Below are 23,989 nucleotides of genomic sequence, written 5' to 3'. Positions count from 1 at the left end.
TCTGACTTAAGCTTCCTCCATTTTTCTTTCTTCCTCTCTCAAAGCAACTGAATCAACCTACACTACCTATAAGCACCTGTACTATAACTCTCTGATCTTTCATCCAATGGCCTTTTCTCATGTGTGGGAGCACTGGGATGAATGTTGGCAAACTATCAGAGTAAGGAGAACAACATGACCTAGCCCAAGCCTGAACTCCCTTATATTAAAACAAAACTGTAGTGGTGGCTTCTTAGTAGAGATTAGGGATGTAATTCCTGGCTAATTTTCCTGGCCTAAAGCACCGAGCCAGTTTTCATATGCTAACTACTGTCTGAGAAGAACCATATAGAATTGAACCTGACATTTTCAAGATCTGCAAACTTCTCTAATCCACAATAGTGATGAAGACGTTGTTACGAAATGAAACACATACAAATCATCCGACAATTTGCTGCGTTAGCACCTTCTTGTGTTCCATCTGACATTTTGTATCTATGAACTCAATTTGGCAAAGAATATAGAATGGGTATTGCACAATTCCTTTTTATTCCATTCTTATGCTCGAAGGGTATAGATTAGAAGATTTTAATATGACAAAACTATTGTTTTAAATTAATTTAATAAAAAACTGCAAATGTCAGAAATTAAAAAAACTGAAAATGCTGGAAGTACTCAGCAGGTCAGGCAACATATGTGATGATAAACAGTTAATGTTTCGGGTTGGTACCCTTCGCCAGAGTAGTAAATAAAAGTAGCAAAGATGATGGGGAGTGGAATGTTGGATCAAAAGGAACATTTCTGAAAAGGATATCGTAATGCAGCAGTTCTGGAGCAGCTATGATCAGATTAAACTTCTTTGTATATAACACAATGTTTTGCAATTAATGCCATAATGCAGGCCAAACTAAACAAAAAAAGAAAATTAAAAACAGCCAAAATGAAGATCAGGCAGAAAATGGCCAATTCTGTTACAAAGAGAAAGAAAAAGTGAGTTGTTAAATGTAGTTAATGTAGACGGGTTAATGTACAACTGTTTTGTTATAATGCTAATATCTATATAAAGGAATTGATGATTCCTTTACATAGATCAGACGCAGTTTAAGACTTCTTTCCTATGCATGGTTCATAAGGACTTTTATTTACAAATCTATGTATCAACTTCACAGGAAAGTTGCTAAGTAGATCGTTATTTCTTAACTATTCATGTTGCATTCATGGTTGTGTTGCCCACTTGAAAGTTACAGGTTAAAAGTCATATGCACTTTGTAAAATTACAGTTGTATTCTGTGGTTAACTTCATGCTGGCACTTAATCAAGTAGTCCTTTAAAAGAATGAGTAATTTTAATGAATTTTTAGGCCATTGTTTGTGGCTATCAATCTTAATAATGTGTATTGTTTGGAGCCAGATTAGCAATAAACTGTGTATATACATCGCCATTCTGATTCAGATGTGTTAGATCAGAGTCTCCGTTTATTTCTCCATGATATTTAGTTCTACTTATTTTGTTTAAAAAATTTTAGTGGTTCTATGCTTTTTATAGGTTTTTGAAAACCATCCATGTGATTTCAATAATTTTGACATCACTTAAAACATTTTGAATGACAGTGAAGATGGTTATCAAGAATTACAGTGGGATTTTGATCAGCTGGCAAGTGGTCTAAGAAATGGTTAATTGAGTACTTTAGATAAGTGTGAGGTGTTACATTTTGGGAAGTCAAACCAGCGCAGGACCTTCACAGTAAAAGGCAGGGACCTGGTGAGTATTCTAGAGCAGAGGGATCTTGGAATGCAGGTATATCGTTCCCTGAAATTAGCATCGCAGGTAGATAGGGTGGTATGGTATGATACGATAGAACTTTATTTATCCCAGGAGGGAAATTGATCTGCCAACAGTAATAAAACACAAAATACATGAAATTAAAGTGAAGAGTGGAAAGGATTGGAGGTGTGCAAAGATTGGGAAGGGGAGGGGAGGAGTCAGTCTCAGTCCCAGTCTACCCCACAACAGAAGGGGGAGGAGTTGTACAGTTTCATAGCCACAGGGAAGGAGGATCTCCTGTGGCATTCTGTCTTGCATCTTGGTGGAACCACTCCATTGCTGAAGGTACTCCTCAGGTTGGCCAGTGTGTCATGGAGGGGGTGAGCTGTATTGTCCAGGATGCTCCGCAGAATACTTTTGAATAACTTTGGCATGCTGGGCCTAATCAGTCAGGGAATTGAGTACAGAACATGGAACGTTCTATGTTTTGTTTATACAAGACATTGGCGAGGCCTCGCTTGTTCAATTTTGGTCATCATGTTACAAGAAAAATGACATCAAGCTGGAAAGGGTGCAGAGATTTACGAGGATGATGTCAGGACACAAAGGGCTGAGCTATAGGAACAGTTTGGGCGGGCAGGCAGGCGTTTATTCCTTGGAACGTAGGAGGCCGAGGGGCAATCTTAAATATACAAAATCATGAGGAGAATAGAGAGGGTGAATGCACAGTCTTTTAAAAAAATCACGAATCAAAAACTGAAGGGCACGTATTTAAGGTGAGAGGGAAATGATGTAATAGGGTGATCTTTTTTACACAGAAAGTGGTAGGCATTTGGAACAAGCTGGCAGAGGAAGTAGTTGAGGCAGATTCAATAACAGCATTAAAAATATATTTAGACAGGTACATGGATAGGAAAGGTTTAGAGGGGTATGGCCAAACATGGGCAAATGAGACTAGCTTAGATGAAACGTCTTGATAGGCATGGAGAATTTGGCCTGAACGGCCTGTTTCTGGGCTCTATGTCCTAGCTTTATCAGGAGATTAAACTCTGCTCCAGACTAAATGTGTAAGAAGGAACTGCAGATGCTGGTTTAAACCGAAGATAGACACAAAAGACTGGAGTAACTCAGCGGGACATGCAGCATCTCTGGAGAGAAGGTATGGGTGACTTTTCGGGTCGAGACCCTTCTTCAAACCGGTTAAGGATAAGGGAAACGGTGATGTGGAGAGATAAGGAACAATGAATGAAAGATATGCAAAAAAATAATGATGATAAAGGAAACAGGCCATTGTAAGCTGTTTGTGGAGTGAAAATGAGAAGCTACTGCGACTTGGGTGGGGGAGGGATAGAGAGAGAGGGGCAATGCCAGGGCTACCTAAAATGCCTACCACTTTCTGTGCCCGATCCCAGAACTCTATCTCTGTTACATTGATGACTGCATTGGTGCTACCTCCTGCACCATGCAGAACTCATGGACTTCATTAACTTCACCACCAATTCTACTTGGACAATCTCTGACAACTCCCTCCCCTTCTTGATCTCACATTCTCCATCACAAGAAACAGACTATTGACTGAAGTCTATTACAAAAACACTGACTCCCACAACTATCTCGGCTACACTTCTTCTCATCCTGCTTCCTAAAAAGACTCTATCCCTTACTCCCAATTCCTCCGTCTACGCTGCATCTGCGCCCAAGATGTTCCATACTAGAACATCCGAGATGTCCTGATTCTTTAGGGAACGGGGGTTCCCCTCTCCCATCATGGATGAGGCCCTCACTCATGTCTCCTCAGTACCCTGCAGCTCTTCCCTTGCTTCCCCTCCCCCCAGTCGAAACGGAGACAGAGTCCCCCCAATCCTTACCTTCCACCCCATCAACCGTCGCATACAACGTAATCCTCCGACATTTCCGCCTCCTCCAACAGGATCCCACCACTAACCACATTTCCCCATCTCTACCCCTTTCTGCCTTCCGCAGAGACTGTTCCTTCCGCAACTCCCTGGTTAACTCATCCTTTCCACCCAAACCACCCCCTCCCCAGGTACCTTCCCCTGCAACTGCAGAAGATGCAACACCTGTCGCTATACCTCCTCCCTCGACTCTGTCCAGGAACCCCGACAGTCCTTTCAGGTTAGGCAGAGGTTCACTTGCACCTCCTCCGACCTCATCTGCTGTATCCATTGTACAAGATGTGGACTCATACATCGGCGAGACCAAACGCAGACTGGGCGATCATTTTGCGGAACACCTTTGCTCTGCCCATGTGAACCAACCATGGTCAGAGTGAGGCTAAATGCAAATTAGAGGAACAACATCTCATATTTCGCTTGGGCACCTTACAGCCCAGTGGTATGAATATTGATTTCTCTCACTTCAGGTAGCCCCGACATTCCCTCTCTCTCTATCCCTCCCCCACCCAAGTTGCAGTAGCTTCTCATTTTCACCCTACAAACAGCTTACAATTGTCTGTTTCCTTTATCATCGTTACCTTTTTGCATATCTTTCATTCGTTGTTCTTTATCTCCCCACATCACCATCTATATCTCTTATTCCTAACCAGTCTAAAGAAGGGTCTCGACCCGAAACGTCACCCATTCCTTCTCTCCAGAGATGCTGCCTGTTCTGCTGAGTTACTCCAGCTTTTTGTGCCTATCTTCTGCTCCTGATTGAGATGGGGGTTCTGGGGCATAGAGCTCAATAGTATGCAACGTGTCATTGCTGAAGACCTGATTTTCCTCAGGTTGTCTCCTGGGCATAGAGGGTCAGACCATTTGAGGCTCTACATCTTGGCCAGGTACATATGGATGTGTTGGGACTACAGTCATTAAGTTTCAGAGACAAGCTGAATCCACCATTGATTTTACCCATGGAATACATTTGCTGCAATTAATTAAACAGTCAGCCGAGAGAATAAGAGAACTTATGAATGCCATAAGTTTAGTTTAGTTTAGTTTACATGATACAGCATGGAAACAGGCCCTTTGGCCCACTGAGTCCACGCCGACTAAAGATCCCTGTACATTAACACTATCCTACACACTAGGGCCAATTTGCAATTTTTAGTGAAGCCAATTAACCTACAAACCTGTATGTCCTTGGAGTGAGGGAGGAAACCGGAGCACCCAGAGAAAGCCCACGTGGTCTTGGGGAGAACATAGAAATTCCATAGAGTCAGCACCCGTAGTCAGGATCAAACCCTGGTCTCTGGTGCTGGAAGGTAGCAACTCAACTGCTGTGCCACCGTGCATATCTGAAGAATTAATTATGTAAATAAATTGATAAACCACAATCATTAATCACTTTTCATATATGTAAAATACAAACTACATGTGACAAAATGCATACATCATTTGAACGGTTGGCATTTTAACATTATAGAAACATAGAAAAATAGTAGGAGTAGGCCATTTGGCCCTTCGAGCCAGCACCGCCATTCAATATGATCATGGCTGATCATCTAAAATCAGTACCTTGTTCCTGCTTTTTCCCCATATCCCTTGATTCCTTTAGCCATAAGAGCTAAATCTAAATCTCTCTTGAAAATATCCAGTGAATTGGCCTCCACTGCCTTCTGTGGCAGAGAATTCCGCAGATTCACAACTCTGGGTGAAGAAGTTGTTCCTCATCTCAATCCTATTCTTAACCTTATATGTTTCTTTTAGATCCCCTCTCATTCTTCTAAATTCCAGTGAATACAAGCACAGTCTTTCATCATATGTCAGTCCCGCCATCCCGGGAATTAACCTGGTGAACCTATGCTGCACTCCCTCAATAGCAATAATGTCCTTCCTCAAATTATGAGACCAAAATTGCACACAATACTCCAGGTGCGGTTTACTCAGGGCCCTGTACAACTGCAGTAGGACCTCCTTGCTCCTAAACTCAAATCCCTCGCAATGAAGGCCAACATGCCATTAGGTTTCTTCACTGCCTGCAGTACCGGATTATTCCTGATACATTTATGAAATCTGGGAATGGTAACAGCATCATGCTTTACTTTTCAAATGCAGGTTTCAATCTATTATCTGACCTCTAGATATTGTGGAAAAATAAACCTTGTTCTCATCACAGACCATTATACTTCAGAAAGTACAATTTGATTGTTATTAACATAAACAATATGATATCAATGCCCTTAGCAATTCTCTTTTAGCATTGCTGAGAATGATAGACCTCCTCTATTACAAAACTAATAAACATACTTCACATCATAATGCAAAGTACTCTACAATTCCAGTAAGAAATTGTAACCTGGCAATATAGGTATGTGCATATTATTAATAGTAATGCAGAACATTTAACACTGCAGATTATAAATGTTTAATTGTTAACATTTACTCACAATTGATAGCTTTGGAGTTGTAGAATATGTCTTTTTAATCACTTATGGGATGTAGACATCACCAGGAAGGCTGGCATTTACTCCTATCATTAACAACAATTGTCTGGAGTTATCTTCATGAGCTGCTCTAGATTAGTCTCTTATTAAGATACTCATATAATCCAGTAGAATCACCAGACAACATATTTGCACAATGCTTCAGAACCTCTGGTTATCATCACACAATGCTTTAGAACCTGTGGTCATTATCTCCACACTGTGTTGTAGTACATCTGGTCATTATCTCCGCACAGAGTTGTAGTATCTCAGGTCATCATCTCCACACAGTGTTGTAGTACCTCTGGTCATTTCTGCAATGTCAAAGTACCTCTGGTTTTTATACTCACACAATGCTCTCGAACCTCTGATTATTCATACAACATTGTTGAATCTCTGGTTATCATACTCACACAAATTTGTAGTGTGCATCACTATATGACAACATTAAAACAGAATTGGAAGCATGGTGGTTGAATTACCAGATTAATAATCCAGAGATCTGGACCAACAATGTAACTCTGTGGCTCCTGGAGAATGTTAAATTTCATTAATTAAATGACCTGATATATGATTTTAATAATGTTGACCTTGAAACTAGTAGATTATAAAGTTCCATCAGGATCACTAATGTCCTTTGATACTGAAAATCTGCTGCCCTTGCACAATGTGGCTCCCTTGACCTTGCTGCAACACTCCACCCAAGCTTGGCGATTCATCTCATGCGTTCAGACCAGCCGCTAATATATGGGATATGATGTGGTGGAAGGAAATAATAGATATTTAATATAGTGCCTCCTTTTCTGAAATAATATGGTTCAGCTGCCTGGAATAAGGCAGGCGGTTTATTACTGTTTCCATGGATGTTGACTACTGTGTGATGTTATTAAACTTACTGCAGTATGGGACAAAGTCCAGAGGGTATCACCACTTGTATTTAGGAGACATAATAAATTGCAGGTGCTGGTTTACATAAAAAGGCACAAAGCGCTAGAGTAACTCAGCATCTCTATAAAATATGGATAGGTAACATTTTGGGTTAGGAACCTTCTTCTGTCTGAAACATCACCTATCTATGCTCTTCTGAAATGTTGCCTGATCTGTTAGGTTACTCCAACACCACTTGTATTATGCTCTCTGGCCAACTCCTCATGTCAGCCCAAGGAGTCTTCATCCAGCTCTTTCACCAAGATTTCAATGGATTAATTTCCAGCAAAGCTTAAACATTTTTCATCACACTTTTAAGAGTTTATCGAAGAGATTATGCCAATCAACAAAATGGTTAGTTTCAGCAGGTGCAAAGGACTCTTGAAATTACTTGAGTTTTGCATGCGCGAATGGGGACAGTGTCGAGATTGCTCACTCCAGAGCTTGCACAAGATCTGTGCATGGAAATTGTACAGATGCCAAGCCAATCTATCCTATATGGCATGTTTCCATGGATTTAATGGATTTCTCACCTTCTTGTACATTGTGTTAAATGCTATCGTGCTGACAAAATCAGAATTCTGCACATATCTACTACTATGATTATACCCCTTAAGATTTGGGATTGGGTCACTGGCTGTTGAAAACAAAGGGTATGAAGAATTTATAAGATTGTGGAGGACATAAATTGCACCCTGTGCTGGAACATACATGGGATAGGATATTGTATTTATTCTGGCTTGTTCTAGAACATTTGTATCGCATGTGCTCTAATTACTTCATTATTTACAATACTGTATTGCCAAGGATATCAGGGATAGCAATAAATATCGATTTGCAAGTGTTTTATATCTCCCACGAAATGTAGTTTACAGAGAAAGTGCTCTGATATTTATGATGAGGCAGCTTCGTTATGCGTGTGGTATTTGCTGAGATATTTACTGATTGTAACTGTCCTATAATAAATATAAACACAATAAGTTTTATGGCAGACAGACAGATTGAGCTTTGCATGGAATTCATGAGATTGTGCTTGCAAGATGTATTTGGAATTTTTGCTGTGATTTTTATCGGGGTTTTGTGAAGAAATTCATGGGGTTCTCTACTATGAAACATATTTAAACTTGGAGGCACAAGGAACTGCAGATGCTGGAATCCTGAGCAAAACATAAAGTGCTGGAGTAACTCAGTTGGTCAAACAGATCTATGGAGGGAATGAATAGGTGATTGTTTTGGGTGAGCAAACTTCTTCAGAATTCTTAGTTTGTAAAAGGGTTCTGACCCGAAACATCACCTCTCACTCACTCCATTACTTTGTGTTTTTGTTCAAGTCAAGTCAAGTCAAGTCAAGTCAAATTTATTTGTCACATACACATACTCGATGTGCAGTGAAATGAAAGTGGCAATGCCTGCGGGTTGTGCACAAAAAGAATTACAGTTACAGCATATAAATAAAGTTAATAAGTTACTAAATATAGCACAAAAAGTGTCGACAAAAATTTAGTCTCTGGGGTTATCAAAGTTGACAGTCCTGATGGCCTGTGGGAAGAAGCTCCGTCTCATCCTCTCCGTTTTCACAGCATGACAGCGGAGGCGTTTGCCTGACCGTAGCATCTGGAACAGTCCGTTACTGGGGTGGCAGGGGTCCCTCATGATCTTGCTTGCTCTGGATCTGCACCTCCTGATGTATAGGTCCTGCAGGGGGATGAGTGTAGTTCCCATGGTGCGTTCTGCCGAACGCACTACTCTCTGCAGGGCCATCCTGTCCTGGGCAGAGCTGTTCCCAAACCAGACTGTAATGTTGCCGGACAGGATGCTCTCTACAGCCCCAGAGTAGAAGCAATGAAGAATCTTCAGCGACACTCTGAATTTCCTCAGTTGTCTAAGGTGGTAAAGGCGCTGCTTAGCCTTACCCACCAGTGCGGCAATGTGCGTTGCCCACGTCAGATCCTCTGCGATGCGGACTCCCAAGTATTTGAAACTGCTCACCCTATCCACAATAGACCCATTTATCTCCAGTGGCGTGTACGTCCTTGGATGTTTAGCCCTTCTGAAGTCCACAATCAGCTCCTTTGTTTTAGTGACATTCAAGAGGAGGCTATTGTCCTGACACCAGAGTGCCAGATCAGCCACCTCCTCCCGGTAGGCCTTCTCATCGTTGTTGGAGATCCGGCCCACCACCACAGTGTCATCAGCAAACTTGATGATGGAGTTTGAGCTGAACCTGGCCCTACAGTCATGTGTGTACAGGGAGTACAGTAGGGGGCTAAGGACGCAGCCCTGGGGGGATCCTATGTTCAGGGTGAGGGAGCTAGATGTGTGTTCCCCCATCCTGACCACTTGGGGCCAAGATTTCAATGGATTAATTTCCAGCAAAGCTTAAACATTTTTCATCACACTTTTAAGAGTTTATCGAAGAGATTATGCCAATCAACAAAATGGTTAGTTTCAGCAGGTGCAAAGGACTCTTGAAATTACTTGAGTTTTGCATGCGCGAATGGGGACAGTGTCGAGATTGCTCACTCCAGAGCTTGCACAAGATCTGTGCATGGAAATTGTACAGATGCCAAGCCAATCTATCCTATATGGCATGTTTCCATGGATTTAATGGATTTCTCACCTTCTTGTACATTGTGTTAAATGCTATCGTGCTGACAAAATCAGAATTCTGCACATATCTACTACTATGATTATACCCCTTAAGATTTGGGATTGGGTCACTGGCTGTTGAAAACAAAGGGTATGAAGAATTTATAAGATTGTGGAGGACATAAATTGCACCCTGTGCTGGAACATACATGGGATAGGATATTGTATTTATTCTGGCTTGTTCTAGAACATTTGTATCGCATGTGCTCTAATTACTTCATTATTTACAATACTGTATTGCCAAGGATATCAGGGATAGCAATAAATATCGATTTGCAAGTGTTTTATATCTCCCACGAAATGTAGTTTACAGAGAAAGTGCTCTGATATTTATGATGAGGCAGCTTCGTTATGCGTGTGGTATTTGCTGAGATATTTACTGATTGTAACTGTCCTATAATAAATATAAACACAATAAGTTTTATGGCAGACAGACAGATTGAGCTTTGCATGGAATTCATGAGATTGTGCTTGCAAGATGTATTTGGAATTTTTGCTGTGATTTTTATCGGGGTTTTGTGAAGAAATTCATGGGGTTCTCTACTATGAAACATATTTAAACTTGGAGGCACAAGGAACTGCAGATGCTGGAATCCTGAGCAAAACATAAAGTGCTGGAGTAACTCAGTTGGTCAAACAGATCTATGGAGGGAATGAATAGGTGATTGTTTTGGGTGAGCAAACTTCTTCAGAATTCTTAGTTTGTAAAAGGGTTCTGACCCGAAACATCACCTCTCACTCACTCCATTACTTTGTGTTTTTGTTCAAGTCAAGTCAAGTCAAGTCAAGTCAAATTTATTTGTCACATACACATACTCGATGTGCAGTGAAATGAAAGTGGCAATGCCTGCGGGTTGTGCACAAAAAGAATTACAGTTACAGCATATAAATAAAGTTAATAAGTTACTAAATATAGCACAAAAAGTGTCGACAAAAATTTAGTCTCTGGGGTTATCAAAGTTGACAGTCCTGATGGCCTGTGGGAAGAAGCTCCGTCTCATCCTCTCCGTTTTCACAGCATGACAGCGGAGGCGTTTGCCTGACCGTAGCATCTGGAACAGTCCGTTACTGGGGTGGCAGGGGTCCCTCATGATCTTGCTTGCTCTGGATCTGCACCTCCTGATGTATAGGTCCTGCAGGGGGATGAGTGTAGTTCCCATGGTGCGTTCTGCCGAACGCACTACTCTCTGCAGGGCCATCCTGTCCTGGGCAGAGCTGTTCCCAAACCAGACTGTAATGTTGCCGGACAGGATGCTCTCTACAGCCCCAGAGTAGAAGCAATGAAGAATCTTCAGCGACACTCTGAATTTCCTCAGTTGTCTAAGGTGGTAAAGGCGCTGCTTAGCCTTACCCACCAGTGCGGCAATGTGCGTTGCCCACGTCAGATCCTCTGCGATGCGGACTCCCAAGTATTTGAAACTGCTCACCCTATCCACAATAGACCCATTTATCTCCAGTGGCGTGTACGTCCTTGGATGTTTAGCCCTTCTGAAGTCCACAATCAGCTCCTTTGTTTTAGTGACATTCAAGAGGAGGCTATTGTCCTGACACCAGAGTGCCAGATCAGCCACCTCCTCCCGGTAGGCCTTCTCATCGTTGTTGGAGATCCGGCCCACCACCACAGTGTCATCAGCAAACTTGATGATGGAGTTTGAGCTGAACCTGGCCCTACAGTCATGTGTGTACAGGGAGTACAGTAGGGGGCTAAGGACGCAGCCCTGGGGGGATCCTATGTTCAGGGTGAGGGAGCTAGATGTGTGTTCCCCCATCCTGACCACTTGGGGCCTGGCAGTGAGAAAGTCCAGGACCCAGGCACACAGAGGGGTGCTAAGCCCCAGTTCCAGCAGCTTTTCAACCAGTCTGCTGGGGACTATTGTGTTGAATGCTGAACTAAAGTCAATGAACAGCATCCTCACATAGCCCCCCTGGCTGTCCAGATGAGAGAGAGCGGTGTGTAGAACCTGGGAGACCGCATCATCCGTGGACCTGTTCGGACGGTATGCGAACTGTAGTGGGTCCATGTTGCGAGGAAGGAGGGCGCAGATGTGCTTCTTGACTAGCCTCTCCAAACATTTCATGACAACCGAGGTGAGGGCCACCGGTCGGTAGTCATTTAAACACGCTGGAGAGGCATTCTTTGGCACCGGTACAATGATGGATCTTTTGAAGCATGCAGGGACCACGGACTTTGCCAAGGAGAGGTTGAATATTGTGGTGAGCACTGGAGCAAGCTGAGTAGCACAAGACTTTAGTACTCGCCCAGATATACCATCTGGGCCTCCAGCTTTTCTCGTGTTCACACGCGTCAGAGCCCACCTCACCTCGTGCTCGGACACCGAGAATGTGTGCACATCCCCAGCGGTGGATCCCCCTCCAGCCTCGCTAGCCAGCGCCCCTTCGGTGCTGTTTTTAGACGGCGAGCTGGTGGTGTTACCCGTCTCGAACCGTGCGTAAAAAGAGTTCAGGTCATCAGCTAAGGAGGAGCCGGCACTTCCGGTTGAGGGGGTGCTGGACCTGTAGCTAGTTATAGTCCGTAGCCCCTGCCAAAGGCGCCTGGTGTCCTGCTGCTCCATCTGTGACTCCATCTTGTCCCGGTACCTCTTTTTTGCATCCTTCACTGCCCTTCGCAGTCGGTAGGACTCTCCCTTGTAGTCGTCCATGTTGCCGGATGCCAGGCCGGAGTTGTAAGCAGCGGTGCGAGCATTCAAGGCCACGCAAATAGACCTGTCCACCCAGGGTTTTTGGTTAGGGAAGATACTGACCCTTACCGTGGGGATGATGGTATCGGCTATAGTGGCAATGAAGTCCGTAACCGCTTCCGCAAACTCATTTACGTCTCTGGAACTTTCTTGGAACATGTTCCAGTCGACTTCGCTCAGTGCATCCTGCAGCATGGCCTCTGAATGGTCAGCCCACCGCTTTACGTCCCTCGTCACTGTCGTTTCCCGTACTATCCGTTGTTTGTACTCCGGCAGCAGGAAAATGGCAGCGTGGTCAGATTTCCCAAAAGGAGGGAGAGAAACGGCCTTGTAGCCTTTCCTGAACGGCGTGTAGCAGTGGTCCAAAGTTCTTTCCCCCCTGGTGACACACGTGATGTGTTGGTAGAAGTTGGGCATGACCTTTTTGAGATTTCCCCTATTGAAGTCTCCAGCCACCAGCACAGCCGCATCAGGGTTCTTGTTTTGGTGTTGACACAACACATCGTGTAGGGTGGACAGTGCCACGTCGGTGTCCGCATGCGGTGGGATATAGACGGCTGTGATGATCATCGAGCTGAACTCCCGGGGTAGGTAGAATGGTCGGCATAGGATAGTTAGATGTTCCAGGTCCGGCGAGCAGGAACGAGAAAGCGTCTTAATATTCCCAGGATTACACCAGTTATTATTGGTCAAGAAGCAGACTCCTCCGCCCTTGGATTTCCCGGATTCTTCCGTTCTGTCCGCCCGGAAAACAGTGAAGGACTCGGATGGGCAGATCACCTGGTCAGGCACCAGCGGGGTCAGCCATGTTTCGGTCAGACAAAGGATGTTACAGTTCTTTATGTCCCTCTGGAATCTGATCCTTGCCCTCAGGTCATCCAGCTTGTTCTCCAGGGACTGGACGTTGGCCAGAAGTATGCTGGGCAGAGGTGGACGTAAGGCTTGGGTTCTCAGCCTGTTCCGAATCCCCCCTCGCTTCCCTCGGTGTTTTTTCCGACTTTCCCACTGACCTGCGCTCCCACTGCTGCTGCCGTGGTGCGCTCCTTTGATGATCTCTATCGGTATATCGGTGAGTAGATTTCTGTTTAATAGTGCTCCTGTAGCGCTCGAGTTTAATTTTACGAGCGTTTCCCGGTCGTACATTGGTTAATGCTAAGTGCTAGCACACGCTAGAGCACTTAGGGATAATTTTAAAGTAAACATACCAGTTTAAAACGCACAGTTCCCGCAGAGCTACCACGACGGCGACTGGACTGGACCGCGCCATAGTTGGACTTATGTTGATTCATGTTTATGATATTTGTTCCTTTGTTCTTTGATAATTGTATATCCTAAGATTTGTATGGTATTATGTATGGACCATATTTACCAAGGATTTGCAAGATTAAAATTGAGAAATGCACTTTGATATTTGTAGAGGTGTAATGGGATATTTTCGAGAGTTTTATTGAAATATTGTAAAATATTTGTAAAGTTACTTGTGCCTGTTGTACTGTGATATTTCATGAGATTTATTATTATATTTATGGAGGTGTGCTGTGATATTTAACAGTGTTGCATTCTCATTCTTTCTGGCGAATATCAGGGTAATTAATTAATTAATTAGTCTTAGTTACTTACATTACTTATATTAGGTTAACTGCTGTGATATTTATAGGAAATTTGTTGGGATATTACATAGAAACATAGAAACATAGGAAATAGGTGCAGGAGGAGGCCATTTGGCCCTTCGAGCCAGCACCGCCATTCATTGTGATCATGGCTGATCATCCACAATCAGTAATCTGTGCCTGCCTTCTCCCATATCCCTTGATTCCACTAGCCCCGAAAGCTCTATCTAACTCTCTTTTAAATTCATCCAGTAAATTGGCCTCCACTGCCGTTGTGGCAGAGAATTCCACAATTTCACAACTATCTGGGTGAAAAAAAATTCTTCTCACCTCAGTTTTAAATGGCTTCCCCTTTATTCTTAGACTGTGGCCCCTGGTTCTGGACTCCCCCAACATTGGGACCATTTTTCCTGGATCTAGCTTGTCCAGTCCTTTTATAATTTTATACGTCTCTATACCTCTCTATACCTCTCATCCTTCTAAATTCCAGTGAATACAAACCCAGTCTTTCCAATCTTTCCTCATATGACCGTCCCGCCATCGTGGAGATTAACCTCGTGAACCTATAGCCTCAATAGCAAGGATGTCCTTCCTCAAATTAGGAAACCGAAACTGCACACAATACTCCAGATGTGGTCTCACTAGGGCCCTATACAACTGCAGAAGGACCTCTTTACTCCTATAGTCAAATCCTCTCGTTATGATGGCCAACATGCCATTAGCTTTCTTCAATGCCTGCTGTACCTGCACGCTTACTTTCAGTGACTGGTGTACAAGGACACCCAGGTCTCGTTGCACTTCCCCTTTATCTAATCTGACACCATTAAGATAATAATCTGTCTCCTTGTTATTGGCACCAAAGTGGCTAAACTCACATTTATCTACATTATACTGTATCTGCCATGCATCTGCCCACTCACTCAACCTGTCCAAGTCACCCTGCAACCTCCTAACATCCTCTTTGCAGTTCACACTGCCACCCAGTTTTGTGTCATCTGCAAACTTGCTAGTGTTACTTCTAATTCCATCATCCAAATTATTAATATGTATTGTAAATAGTAGCGGCCCCAGCACCGAGCCTTGCGATACTCCACTCGCCACTGCCTGCCATTCTGAAAAGGACCCGTTTATTCCTACTCTTTGCTTCCTGTCTGCCAACCACAATAAACAATAGCCAATAGGTGCAGGAGGATGCCATTCCATGTGATCATAGCTGATCATTCTCAATCAGTACCCCACTTCTCTATCCATGTCAATACCCGACACCCAATACCATGTGCTCTAATTTTGCTCACTAATCTCCCATGTGGGACCTTATCAAAGGCTTTCTGAAAGTCTAGATACACTACATCCACTGGCTATCGTTCATCCATTTTACTTGTCACATCCTCAAAAAATTCCAGAAGATTAGTCAAGCAGGATTTCCCCTTCAAATATCCCTGCTGACTTGGACCAATCCTTTTACTGTTATCCAAACGCGCTATTACTACCTCTTTAATAATTGACTCCAGCATCTTCCCCACCACCGATGTCAGGCTAACTGGTCTATAATTCCCCGTTTTCTCTCACGCTCCTTTCTTGAAAAGTGGGATAACATTAGCTACCCTCCAATCCACAGGAACTGATCCTGAATCTATAGAACATTGGAAAATGATCACCAATGCATCCACAATTTCTAGAGCCACCTCCTTGAGTACCTTGGGATGCAAACCATCAGGCCTGGGGATTTATCAGCCTTCAGTCCCATTAGTCTACCCAATACTATTTCTCGCCTAATGCATATTTCTTTCAGTTACTCTGTCTCCCAAGATCTTCTGTCCTCTAGTACATCTGGGAGATTGTTTGTGTCTTCCTTTGTGAAGACAGATCCGAAGTACCTGTTCAACTCTTCTGCCATTTCCTTGTTACCCATAATAATTTCACCCGTTTTTGCCTTCAAGGGACCCAGATTTGACTTTACTAATTTTTTTCTCTGAACATACCGAAATAAGCTTTTACTATCCTTCTTTATATTCGTGGCCAGCTTCCCCTCGTACTTCATCTTTTCAGCCTGTATTGCCTTTTTAGTTACCTTCTGTAGTCCTTTGAAAGTTTCTCAATCCTCTGGCTTCCTGCTGCTCTTTGTACATCTTTTAGTTTTATTCCATCCCCAACTTCTCTTGTCAGCCACGGTTGCCTCTTACTCCCCTTAAAATCTTTCTTCCTCTTTGGAAAGAAATGATCTGGCATCTTCTGCATTATGCCCAGAAATTCCTGCCATTGCTGTTCCCCCGTCATTCCTGCTAGGATCCTTTTCCAGTCTACCTTGACCAGTTCCTCACTCATGCCTTCATTGTCCTCTTTGTTTAACTGCAACACTGACGCTTCTGATTTAACCTTTTCCTTCTCAAATTGCAGATCAAAACTAATCATATTATGGTCACTACCTCCAAGCGGTTCCTTTACCTTGAGTTCCCTGATTAAATCTGGTTCATTGGACAACACTAAATCCAGAATTGCCTTCGGTCTGGTAGGCTCCAGTACAAGCTGCTCTAAGAATTCATCTCGGAGACACTCTACAAACTCCCTTTCTTGGGGTTCAGAACCAACCTGACTTTCCCAGCCTATTAACAGGGATTTGGGTAATACTTGTAGTAGATATTATGCTCTTTGTAGAATTTGATTTAATATTTTTTGCAATCTCTTTGAGCCCAACCGCGGGGCCGTGAACTTACCATCGAAACCTGCGATCCCTTGCCTGGGATCGACGCTCCAGCCAGCGGCTTGCGGATTTCAACATCGAGGAGCTCGCAGACTTGGGTAGAGACCGATGTCGGGAAGCTCCAAAGTAGCAGAAGGTTCGACTAGCCCCGACCTGGGGTCAGATCGCCCGGTGTGGGAAGCTGAGATTCCCCCCTGCTGCGGGAGCTTAATTGCCCTGCCACGGAGGGCCCGACCTCTGGCTACGGAGCCATGATCGCCCCGTCAATGGGAGGCTCGAGGCCCCCGATCGCGGGAGAGCAAAGAAGGCAAGCGATTGAACTTTTGTTTGCCTTCCATCACAGTGAGGAATGTGGAGGAATCACTGGGGTGGATGTTTATGTTAAAATGTACTTTGTGTGTTCTGCTGCTTTTTATTGGTATGACTGTATGGCAAATCAAATTCCTCGTATGTTGCAAAACATACTTGGCTAATAAAGTTTGATTATGATTATGTTTTACTCAAAGAATCTGTACTAAGCTAATTATGTGGATTTGTGCTCATCAACCTGGCTGTTATTTATTGGGTGACTATTTTTCTTTCATAGGATATGGATATGGAGATCAATGGCAAGGTCAGTACTTATTGCAGAACTCTAATTTTCCTTGAGAAGATGGTGAGCCATTCCCAGAACTGCTCTGTCCATGTGATGAATCTGCACCCACATTGCCATTAGGCAAGGCATTAAAAGAGAAAGGGGGATGCACAAGAGACTGCAGATGCTGGAATCTTAAGCAAAATGCAAACTGCTGGAGGAATCAGCTGGTCAGCCAGCATCCGTGGAGGGGATGATGGTTTTGGGTCAGGACCCTGAAACAGTCCGAAGAAAGGTCCCGACCCTAAACATCGTCTGTCTATTTCCCTCCACAGATGCTGCATAACCTGCTAAATTCCTCCACCACTTTGTTTTTTTGCTCAAGGCATTGAAAGAGTTAAATTCAGTGAAGTTTGGAAGATGTGTGACTTGGAAGGGAAATTGCAAATCTGATGTTGCCTACTGTTGTTGTCGTTCAGTCTGGCCAAGGGAGTGGGTTGGGAAAGATCCACATATACTTCAGGATAAGCAAACCAGCATCAGTGTCTTTCCGAAATCATCACCGCCAGCAAAGAAGTCCTGGATGTATGGAAGGGGGGGAATGTTGAATATGATGCCACCTTTTAATTGCATATTCTCCTAAACGGGTCTGAATGGAAGTAAAGTAAACCGGACAGATTTATGTCCATTTTTGGAAGTTGTCACATCTAATGTTTCAAGCTGATTCTCTCCCTCGAAGTAAAGTAAACCGGACAGATTTATGTCCATTTTTGGAAGTTGTCGCATCCAATGTTTCAAGCTGATTGATTCTCTCCCTCGAAGTAAAGTAAACCGGACAGATTTATGTCCATTTTTGGAAGTTGTCGCATCTAATGTTTCAAGCTGATTGATTCTCTCCCTCGAAGTAAAGTAAACCGGACAGATTTATGTCCATTTTTGGAAGTTGTGACATCTGATGTAATTTTCAAGCTGATTCTCTCTCTCTCAGTTGTCACATCTAATGTAATCTTTTTTTTTTTTTTAAGTGACAGAGGTTTTAAAGCGCTGCCCCCCCTGATTTATTGAAAGTTTTCAGGGGGGCGCTGTGGTGCGGCATCTCCTCACTTGTATATATATTTCAATGATTTCGGCTGATTACGGCTAAACGGTGAACCGTAGCGCCACGATTTTTGCACCGCCTTAATCACCACGCTGAACGCTGCTGGAAAATGATTTTTTTATTTGATTCGGTCGTGTATTTTTTAAGTTACAGAGGTTTTAGTAAAAATTAAAAAATTCCAGCCGTTTTTTCCATTGCCTTCAGCGTGTGACGTCAAAATGCCCATGTGACAAGAGCTCGTGCAACCCCCCTCCTACTGATTTATTGATGGCTCAGCATGGTGCGTCTGTGCGTATGGGCTCCCCTCTCCTCTCTCCCCTTGCTTCTCTCCTCTCTCCCACACCCGGGAGACCCTCTCCCCGCTATCCCCCCCCCCCCGGACCTTTCACTGATGCGCTTCCCCCCCCCCGGATCTTTCACTGATGCGCACCCCCACCCCCCCCGAACCTGTTGGTGCTGGGGGCAAGAGAGAGTAGGGGAAAGGGGTGTGCTGGGGAAAGGGGTGTGCTGGGGAAAGGGGGGGTGGGGGAGAGTAAGATTGGGGTTGGGGGAGGAGAGAATGGGGGGTGTGGGAATGGGCCCAACGGGCCCTCTTCGCTAGTCTATCTTATTAAAAGTCAGATCTTGTGAATTAATATATATGTATGTATCTGTGATTTCGCTGATTACGGCAAAACGGTAAACCGTAGCGCCACGATTTTTGCGCCGCCTTAATCACCACGCGGACAGCTGCTGGAAAATGGTTTTTTAATTTAATTCGGTCGCATATTTTTTAAGTGACAGAGGTTTTAAAGCGCTGCCCCCCCCTGATTAATTTTTCAGGAGGGCGCTGCGGTGCAGATTTAGTCTTCAGCGTGTGACGTCACAATGCCCCTGTGAGATAGACAATAGACAATAGACAATAGGTGCAGGAGTAGGCCATTCAGCCCTTCGAGCCAGCACCGCCATTCAATGCGATCATGGCTGATCACTCTCAATCAGTACCCCGTTCCTGCCTTCTCCCCATACCCCCTCACTCCGCTATCCTTAAGAGCTCTATCCAGCTCTCTCTTGAAAGCATCCAACGAACTGGCCTCCACTGCCTTCTGAGGCAGAGAATTCCACACCTTCACCACCCTCTGACTGAAAAAGTTCTTCCTCATCTCCGTTCTAAATGGCCTACCCCTTATTCTCAAACTGTGGCCCCTTGTTCTGGACTCCCCCAACATTGGGAACATGTTATCTGCCTCTAATGTGTCCAATCCCCTAATTATCTTATATGTTTCAATAAGATCCCCCCTCATCCTTCTAAATTCCAGTGTATACAAGCCCAATCGCTCCAGCCTTTCAACATACGACAGTCCCGCCATTCCGGGAATTAACCTAGTGAACCTACGCTGCACGCCCTCCATAGCAAGAATATCCTTCCTCAAATTTGGAGACCAAAACTGCACACAGTACTCCAGGTGCGGTCTCACCAGGGCCCGGTACAACTGTAGAAGGACCTCTTTGCTCCTATACTCAACTCCTCTTGTTACGAAGGCCAACATTCCATTGGCTTTCTTCACTGCCTGCTGAACCTGCATGCTTCCTTTCATTGACTGATGCACTAGGACACCCAGATCTCGTTGAACTCCCCCTCCTCCTAACTTGACACCATTCAGATAATAATCTGCCTTTCTATTCTTACTTCCAAAGTGAATAACCTCACACTTATCTACATTAAACTGCATCTGCCATGTATCCGCCCACTCACACAACCTGTCCAAGTCACCCTGCAGCCTTATTGCATCTTCCTCACAATTCACACTACCCCCCAACTTAGTATCATCTGCAAATTTGCTAATGGTACTTTTAATCCCTTCGTCTAAGTCATTAATGTATATCGTGAATAGCTGGGGTCCCAGCACCGAACCTTGCGGTACCCCACTGGTCACTGCCTGCCATTCCGAAAGGGACCCATTTATCCCCACTCTTTGCTTTCTGTCTGTCAACCAATTTTCTATCCATGTCAGTACCCTACCCCCAATACCATGTGCCCTAATTTTGCCCACTAATCTCCTATGTGGGACCTTGTCGAAGGCTTTCTGAAAGTCGAGGTACACCACATCCACTGACTCTCCCTTGTCAATTTTCCTAGTTACATCCTCAAAAAATTCCAGTAGATTTGTCAAGCATGATTTCCCCTTCGTAAATCCATGCTGACTCGGAATGATCCCGTTACTGCTATCCAAATGCTCAGCAATTTCGTCTTTTATAATTGACTCCAGCATCTTCCCCACCACTGATGTCAGACTAACTGGTCTATAATTACCCGTTTTCTCTCTCCCTCCTTTCTTAAAAAGTGGGATAACATTTGCTATCCTCCAATCCACAGGAACTGATCCTGAATCTATAGAACATTGAAAAATGATCTCCAATGCTTCCACTATTTCTAGAGCCACCTCCTTAAGTACTCTGGGATGCAGACCATCAGGCCCTGGGGATTTATCAGCCTTCAGTCCCATCAGTCTACCCAACACCATTTCCTGCCTAATGTGGATTTCCTTCAGTTCCTCCATCACCCTAGGTTCTCCGGCCCCTAGAACATTTGGGAGATTGTGTGTATCTTCCTCAGTGAAGACAGATCCAAAGTAACGGTTTAACTCGTCTGCCATTTCTTTGTTCCCCATAATAAATTCCCCTGCTTCTGTCTTCAAGGGACCCACATTTGCCTTGACTATTTTTTTCCTCTTCACGTACCTAAAAAAACTTTTGCTATCCTCCTTTATATTATTGGCTAGTTTACCCTCGTACCTCATCTTTTCTCCCTGTATTGCCTTTTTAGTTAACTTTTGTTGCTCTTTAAAAGAGTCCCAATCCTCTCTTCCCGCTCTTCTTTGCTATGTTATACTTCCTCTCCTTAATTTTTATGCTGTCCCTGACTTCCCTTGTCAGCCACAGGTGTCTCTTACTCCCCTTAGAGTCTTTCCACCTCTTTGGAATAAATTGATCCTGCAACCTCTGCATTATTCCCAGGAATACCTGCCATTGCTGTTCTACCGTCTTCCCTGCTAGGGCCTCATTCCAATCAATTTTGGCCAGCTCCCGCCTCATGCCTCTGTAATCCCCTTTGCTATACTGTAATACCGACACTTCCGATTTTCCCTTCTGCCTTTCCATTTGCAGAGTAAAACTTATCATGTTGTGATCACTGCCTCCTAATGGTTCTTTTACCTCTAGTCCCCTTATCAGATCAGGATCATTACACAACACTAAATCCAGAATTGCCTTCTCCCTGGTAGGCTCGAGCTCGAGCTGACCCCCCTTCCCCCCCCCGCGGTATTCAGCGTGTGACGTCACAATGGACAAGCAGCTGCTATTGGGTGTCTACTCTTTACAGAGGTTTTAAATTTAAATATTTTTATTTCTAACCTTTTTTTTCAGGGTCTTCAGCTTGTGACGTCACAATGCTTGTGTGAGATGGGTGCTACATTGTTTCCAAAAGCTTGGTGGTGGGGGAAAGAGGGGTACTTGGAAAAGGGGAGGTCCCCCTTCCCCCCTCAACCCCTTCCTCCCTCCTCCTTCCCACCTCCATCCCCACTCCCTCCCCCCCTCCTCCCCAACTCCCTCCCCCCTCCCCCCCTAACTCCCTCCCCCCCTAACTCCCTCCCCCCTCACCCCTCCCTCCTTCCCCCCTTCCCCCTCCCCCCTTCCCTCCCTCCTCCCCCCTCCCCCCCCCCCTACCCCCTCCCTACCCCCTCCCTCCCCCCTTCTCCCCTACCCCCTCCCTCCCCCTCCCCTCCCCCCCTCCCTTCCCCCCCCCTTCCACACCTCCCTCCTCCCTCCCTCCCCCCCACTCCCCTCCCGGTTACAATGGAAACCCTACGAGGACGGGCCCAACGGGCACACTTGTGCTAGTGATGATTAAAACTGAAGTAATTTTAACACACAATGGAAGGGCATTCGGCTCAGTGACAGAGCTATCCCATTAATTCTATTCACTTCCATTTCCTTTCAAAATATACATCAATCTTCCTTTGTTAGTACAAAAACAGCTTCACACATAAATGACAGAGCAATACAATGTATAAGACACAAAGAATTACGTTTCTTTGAACGGACATGTCAATTTGTTTATTGCAATGTTAATTTAGTTAACTGCTTCCACAATACTAGCACAGATTGTCCCATGCTAAGGGCAGTATGTTCTTGAATATAAATTCAAGCTGAGGAAGGTTAGTTATGTATATAGCCACAAAAGACTACAAAGAACAAACTACTGGAGGAACTCACCAGGTCAAGGATCATCTGTGGAGGGAAAAGGACAGTTGATGTTTTGGTTTGAGATCCTTCCACTGGACTGAAAGAGTGGAGGGAGGAAGGCCAATATAAAGAAGTCGGGGGTGGGACAAGAGCTAGCACATGATAGGTGGACCCAGTTGAGGAGGGGTGGATTGGTGAACCGTGTCAGATGGGGAGAGAGGGGTGGAGATAGCAGCAGAGGCTGAGACATAATTGATGGTAGTAACCAGGGGCTGTAGATTCTTGAATCTGTGGGAAAAGGAAGGCAGAGTGTGCAACAAATAAGAGAGAAGGGATGGGCAGATGGGGGTGGGTCTTAATGGGAGGAATGTGTGAGTGATGGGCAGATGGGGGAGGGTCTTAATGGGAGGAGTGTGCGAGTGATGGGCAGATGGGGTGGGTGGGTAAGAATCTGGCGAGAGGGGGCTTTTGTGGAAAAGAATAGTCTGAATGGAAGGACTTGGATGGAAGGGGGAGCAGGCTACCTAAAATTAGAGAGTTTGATGTTCATGCCATCATTTTGTAGATTAAGGAAGCAGAATATGAAGTGCTGTTCCTCTACTTTGTATTTGTTTGCACCTTGGTGGTGGAGGAGGTCTAGGACAATCAGGTCAGTGTGGGAATGGGGATGGGAATTGAAATGTCTGACAACTCTGAGCTCAGGATGGCTTTTATGGACTGAAGCTCAGCAAAACGGTCGCCTCACCGGTGCTTCTTTTTCACGCTGTACAAGAGGCTGCATCAAGAGCACCAAATGCAATAGACAGGGTTAGAGGAGGTACACGTGAATCACTGACTCACCTGGATGGGCTGCCTGGGTTCCTGGATCGTGGCAAGGGTGGAAGAATAGGGACAGGTATCACATTCCCAAATATTTGCAGGAGAAAATACCTGAGGAGGGTAGGGATGAGCAAACAAGGGTGTCACGGAGAAAGTGGTCCCCATGGAAAGCAGAAAGGAGTGGGGATGTGAAGATGTGACAGGTGGTGGGATCATGTTGTAGCTGCCATAATGTTAAAGAATGATATGCTGGGTGCAATGGCTGGTGAGGTGAAAGGTGAGGACCAAGGGATCCCCATTCAGTCAGGGGAGAAGGCAGGGCGAGAGCAGATGTACAGAAAATGGAGATGTGGGTCAGAGCACCATAAATATCAGTGAGGTTAAAGACCATTTCCTAATGGAAGTGGATATCTCCAACATTCTGGAGTGGAAAGCCTCCTCTCAGGAACAATTGTGGTGGAGGTGAAGTAACTGCAAATACTGGAATCTTGAGCAAAACACTGCTCTCTGCTTGAGGAACTCAGTGGGTCAGACAGCATAGAGTCATAGAGTGATACAGT

At 44.6% G+C, this 23,989-nt stretch overlaps 1 protein-coding gene across 2 annotated transcripts in view; it reads right to left on the bottom strand.

Annotated features, from left to right (window-relative positions):
• LOC144591994 (urea transporter 2-like) overlaps positions 1 to 22,700 on the bottom strand; it is a 103,819-nt gene extending 81,119 nt beyond the window's left edge. Inside the window, exons 1-2 of one of the 2 annotated variants that reach the window (XM_078396134.1) lie at positions 22,641 to 22,700; positions 6,092 to 6,174 (exon numbers count right to left, since the gene is read on the bottom strand). The gene's annotated coding sequence lies outside the window, so the exon portion shown is untranslated. The remainder of the gene's footprint in view (positions 1 to 6,091; positions 6,175 to 22,640) is intronic. The other variant, XM_078396143.1, reaches the window with a different exon arrangement.
• Positions 22,701 to 23,989: the final 1,289 nt, after the last annotated feature.

This window comes from Rhinoraja longicauda, chromosome 1 (assembly GCF_053455715.1).
Source record: "Rhinoraja longicauda isolate Sanriku21f chromosome 1, sRhiLon1.1, whole genome shotgun sequence".
NCBI classification, from domain to species: Eukaryota; Metazoa; Chordata; class Chondrichthyes; order Rajiformes; family Arhynchobatidae; genus Rhinoraja; species Rhinoraja longicauda.
This window is presented reverse-complemented; position numbering and strand designations above follow the sequence as displayed.